The sequence below is a fragment of the Oratosquilla oratoria genome, chromosome 12, assembly GCF_046742065.1.
Source record: "Oratosquilla oratoria isolate Oo_2021 chromosome 12, ASM4674206v1, whole genome shotgun sequence".
Classification (NCBI taxonomy): Eukaryota; Metazoa; Arthropoda; class Malacostraca; order Stomatopoda; family Squillidae; genus Oratosquilla; species Oratosquilla oratoria.
Genome location: NC_134788.1, coordinates 19903924 through 19908923, shown reverse-complemented (window position 1 = coordinate 19908923; position 5000 = coordinate 19903924). Strand labels below are relative to the sequence as shown.

Genomic DNA, 5000 nt, shown 5'->3' with positions numbered 1-5000 from the left:
TCTATTCGTTATCGTCGTAGCAATGAAACCTAATGGTCTGTTAGCTCTATTCCTGGCGCTGATGCACTGTTACCTGGTTTTAAGGTCCGGACTCACTAGAACTCCCAAGTCTCTCTCGCGCTCAGTTTTCTCTAAAAGCGTGTTATCTAAGCTGTATCTATTTTCGGGGTTGTGTAGCCCTACGTTTAACATGCTACACTTAGAGATATTGAAGTTCATTTGCCATTTTGACCGACCATGTTAACACGGAAGGAGGGGGAGGAGGAGGAGGAGAAGGGGAGAGGAAGGAGGGGGAAGGGAGAGGAAGGAGGGGGAGGAAGAGAAGAGGAAAGGAAGGAGGGAGAGGAGGAGGAGAAGGGGAGAGGAAGGAGGGGGAGGAGGGGAGAGGAAGGAGGGGGAGGAGGAGAAGGGGAGAGGAAGGAGGGGGAGGAGGAGAAGGGGAGAGGAAGGAGGGAGAGGAGGAGGAGAAGGGGAGAGGAAGGAGGGGGAGAGGAAGGAGCGGGAGAGGAAGGAGGGAGAGGAGGAGGAGAAGGGGAGAGAAAGGAGGGGGAGAAGGAGGAAAAGGGGAGAGGAAGGAGGGGGAGGAGGAGGACAAGGGGAGAGGAAAAGGGGGAGGGGAGAGGAAGGAGGGAGAGCAGAAGAGTAGAGGAAGGAGGGGGAGGAGGAGGAGAAGGGGAGAGGAAGGAGGGGGAGGAGGAGGAGGAGAAGGGGAGAGGAAGGAGAGGGAGGGGAGAGGAAGGAGGGGGAGGAGGAGGAGAAGGGGAGAGAAAGGAGGGGGAGAAGGAGGAAAAAGGGAGAGGAAGGAGGGGAGGAGGAGGACAAGGGGAGAGGAAGGAATGGGAGGGGAGAGGAGGATAAGAGTAGAGGAAGGACGGGGAGGAGGAGGAGGAGGAGGAGAAGGGGAGCGGAAGGAGGGGGAGGGGAGAGGAAGGAGTGGGAGGAGGAGGAGAAGGGGAGAGGAAGAAGGGGGAAGGGAGAGGAAGGAGGGGGAGGAGGAGAAGAGGAGAGGAAGGAGGGAGAGAAGGAGGAAAAGGGGAGAGGAAGGAAGGGGAGGAGGGGAGAGGAAGGAGGGGGAGGGGGAGAGGGAGGAGGAGGAGAAGGGGAGAGGAAGGAGGGGAGGGGAGGGGAGGGGACCTGCACGATGGGACAGCGAAGCTAAAATTTTCAAAAGCCGCCAACACCCCATCCACCAGATGCAGCCCTGAGGGGCTGACACTCAGTTCCCAGATTGGGCCCAAGGTCTTTCTCTATTACCTTCAACTGTATTCCTTACCCCTTTTGTACACATGGACAACTGACAAGCGGCAACTGCTCTCCTCTCGCTACAACAAGAGTCAAAAGTTTCTTCCCAGAGATATTTGAGCGAATTTGAGGACCGTTGCCGGCCACTGCAGGGCTGCGAGTATCATATTTCGTAAAACTCGAGACATCTGTGGACTGACTGACTGATTAGCATACAAATTGCGGGCATTCTTCTTTGTAGTTTTCAACATGACACTAATCAATCATGCAGACCACGAAAGCGAGCACCAGTGGGCCACTGGCAGTGGTACCGAAGTCACTCTTGAAGAGGGGCATGGACCATTTCTGGGAAAGCCTCAGTTAGGACTTTGAGGCCGACAAGGACTGCCATACGAAGGGTGAACAAAGAAACTAGTAAAAACAATAGCACAAGGAAGAAGAGGCAAGTCATGGGCAGCAGCAGACATAAGGACAGGAGGAAACAGGTCAAGACAAGGAAAATAAAACAAAAGTAAAGCTAGAAAAGGGTCAAATGGTTTATCACCAGATTCGAAGAATAGGATTGCTACAACGAGGCAATAAGTGAACAAACCCAGAGAAGGTAATTGAACAACGGGAGGAGGTGGGGGGAAGACAAAGTTGACACATACACACACACGACAACACACATACTCCCAGAAAACACGAGGGAAAAAAATTGTACTTAGAAACTGATCCTACATCTAAAAGGTTGCCACACTCCCCACCCTCCTTCACACCATTGTTCGCTGCCTTGCAGGACGCTTAAGAACATAAGAATGAATGAGACTGGAAGAGACCATAAGGCATACACTAGGTAGTTCCTTGTCCATTACCACCTCTCATCCCCATCCATAAAGTTATCAAAACGTTTCTTAAAACAACTGATATTTTCAGCGCTCACTACATGGTTACTAAGTCTATGCCATTCGTTGACCAACCTATTAGTAAACTAATTCTTGCCTATTTCCTTCTTAAATCTAAATTTGTCCAATTCAAATCCATTACTGTGAGTCCTTCCTTGCTGCCTTAATATGATGACCTTGTTAAAGCCTTTGATCCACTTGAGCACCTCTATCAGATCACCCCGCACTCTGCGTCTTTCCAGAGGGTGTAAGTTAAGGTGCCTAAATCTCTCTTCGTAAGGTAAATTTCTGAGCCCATGTATCATTTGGTCAGTATCCTCTGTACTGATTCCAGTGAATTGATGTCATTCTATAAGACGGAGACCAATAATGCACCGCGTACTCAAGGATTGATTTAATTAACGCTAGAGTTTGATAAGTACCTCTGCACTTCTATTCGTAACCGTCCTAGCAATGAAACTTAATGCTCTGTTTGCTTTATTCCTGGCGCTAATGCACTGATTCCTGGATTTGAGGTCCGGACTCACTAGAACTCCCAAGTCTCTCTCGCACTCAGTTTGATCTTATCGAGTATTTCTGTTAAGTGGTCGCCATGGCAGAAAGCAACAGCAGGCACAACCGGTTAACAACAGCCTGCGAGCGATGACAAAACATGATATTACCACTTGGGTGGGGGACCCCGAACACAAGCGCGTGAGTGTCTCGCCCTCCTGCAACAAGTCTCTCTCACTTACCCGAAAAACGAGCCGCGGGAGGCAACTGGAGGAGAAGACTGGCCTCTTCACACGGCCTTGTCGTGGCTGACTGCTGCCACGGCTAACAGGGAGGTCTGTAATCACGTGTTATCTTATCGTCTGAAGGTTACTCAAGATAATGCACAGCTAGATAAAAAGGCGAGCCAATCTATAGACATCTTGTACCCCGTTCTTCATCCCTCCTCCCTTCGCCGTTCGTGTGTCCTCCTCCTCTCCCTTTTTCTTCTTCCTGTTCCCCTCTTCGCTGCCCTTCCTCTCGCCCCCCCCCCCTTGCACGCGTGTACCTAAACACACTGACCCAAGTGCCATACAATGCTCGACTTTATATCTTCCGAATACTTTGATCCTTCTCTGTGCTCCCTCGTCCCATACCAAGGGATTCTTTCTGTCAATGCTGTCCTTGTCATCGCCCTGAACGCGGCGATAACTCTATCCCTCGCTCTCTCCCTCTCCTCCCTTCCATTAGAGGCACTTCTAACTTTGTACGCAAGCATGTGTGTGTGTGTGTGTGTGTGTGTGTGTGTGTGTGTGTATTTACCTAGTTGTATTTTGCGGGAGAAGAGCTATGCTCGTAGTGACCCGCAGTTGTATCTTACCGCATCCAGCTCTTTCTTAAAATCATGTATAGTTTTAGCACTCACTGTTTTCTCTTTCAATTCATTCCATGTATCTAGTACTCTGTGTGGAAAGCTGTTCTTTTTCACCACATCTCTTCTGTAGCTGTCCTTCTTATGTTTCTTCTCGTGTCCTCTTGTGTTTCCTCTGTCCCATTTAGGTAGATCATCATCCCTATCAAGGATTTCCATCCCTTTCATAATGCTGCATGTAGATGGTTATCAAATCGCCTCTTTCTCCTCTTTGCTCAAGAGTTAGTAAGTTTAGTTTGTCCAATCTTTGTTCGTATGTCAACATGCTAAGTGTTGGTGCCATCTTTGTTAATTAGTGCTCATTGAATTCTTTCTAGTTTCTTTATGATTTTGAATGTACTGGGTGTCTATAGTGACGCTGCATATTCTGATTTTGGTCTTATCATTGTAACTAGTATTCTCCTTACCATATCCTCGTCCATCGTAGTCAAAGGCCAATTTCATTGATATTATCAAATTGTAGGTTTCTCCAACTATTTCGTTTACATGTTTGTCTAGTGTCACGTCGTTTGAGTGTGTGTGTGTGTGTGTGTGTGTGTGTGTGTGTGTGTGTGTGTGTGTGTGTGTGTGTGTGTGTGTGTGTGTGTGTGTGTGTGTGTGTGTGTGTGTGTGTGTGTGTGTGTGTGTGTGTGTGTGTGTGTGTGTGTGTGTGTGTGTGTGTGTGCGTGCATGTGCGTGCGTGTGTGTGTGTGTGTGTGTGTGTGTGTGTGTGTGTGTGTGTGTGTGTGTGTGTGTGTGTGTGTTAGTGCGTGTGAGTGTGTGTGCTGTTACATGTATTTTCACTGGGAAACCTACATACAGGAGGGAACGGCGACTACTTGAGATTAATTTTTTGTTTTGACCTTGGGAATGGAGCCAATGCAAGACGCTTGTGATAAGGCCACCGGCGCGGCGCACAGAGGTGAGATGATAATGGAGATGCCAACAAGGGGCACACACACACCTTCTCAGCTGTCGATGACCACACCCTTGCAACGGTGACCTACAGGTGACCCGTTCCTCCCCAGTGCTCTCGACCTGGGCTGACCTCAAAGCTGACCTGGCGTCTGTCATGATGCATGCAGTTCCGTGCTGAAGTGCTCCCCCAACCGCCATCCCCCACACATTCTCCTCATCAGTCATTGTCGCCAAGCGATAACGCTTATCATCAATTGGGGTGTGTCTGATGACGTCATGGGATTGACAAACAGTAATCGGTGGGTCACGGTTATCCTGGTCTAATTGCATTTCATGTTATTCTCTTTTATATTTGTCTATCTATTACTTATTTATACATTTATCATTGATTTATTTACGTATTATCTATCTATTGCTCATTGATTCAATTAATTGTTTTCATGAGAACGCACTGTAGACTACGTTGCAGTTCTACAATGTCAAATACCACACACCCAGTTGCGCAGGTTAAGAAAAATAGTTCCTCTTGAACTTTAGACCAAAGAAATGTTGGTCATTCAAGAAACAAGGGCCAA

At 48.3% G+C, this 5000-nt stretch overlaps 2 protein-coding genes across 5 annotated transcripts in view; one reads left to right on the top strand and one right to left on the bottom strand.

The window, feature by feature from the left end:
- LOC143031045 (uncharacterized) overlaps positions 1-2979 on the bottom strand; it is a 22097-nt gene extending 19118 nt beyond the window's left edge. Inside the window, exon 1 of one of the 4 annotated variants that reach the window (XM_076194415.1) lies at positions 2861-2979. The gene's annotated coding sequence lies outside the window, so the exon portion shown is untranslated. The remainder of the gene's footprint in view (positions 1-2860) is intronic. The other 3 variants (XM_076194411.1, XM_076194413.1, XM_076194414.1) reach the window with 3 other exon arrangements.
- LOC143031050 (BTB/POZ domain-containing protein 6-B-like) overlaps positions 1-5000 on the top strand; it is a 554488-nt gene that overhangs the window by 38142 nt on the left and 511346 nt on the right. The gene's annotated exons all lie outside the window — the stretch shown is intronic.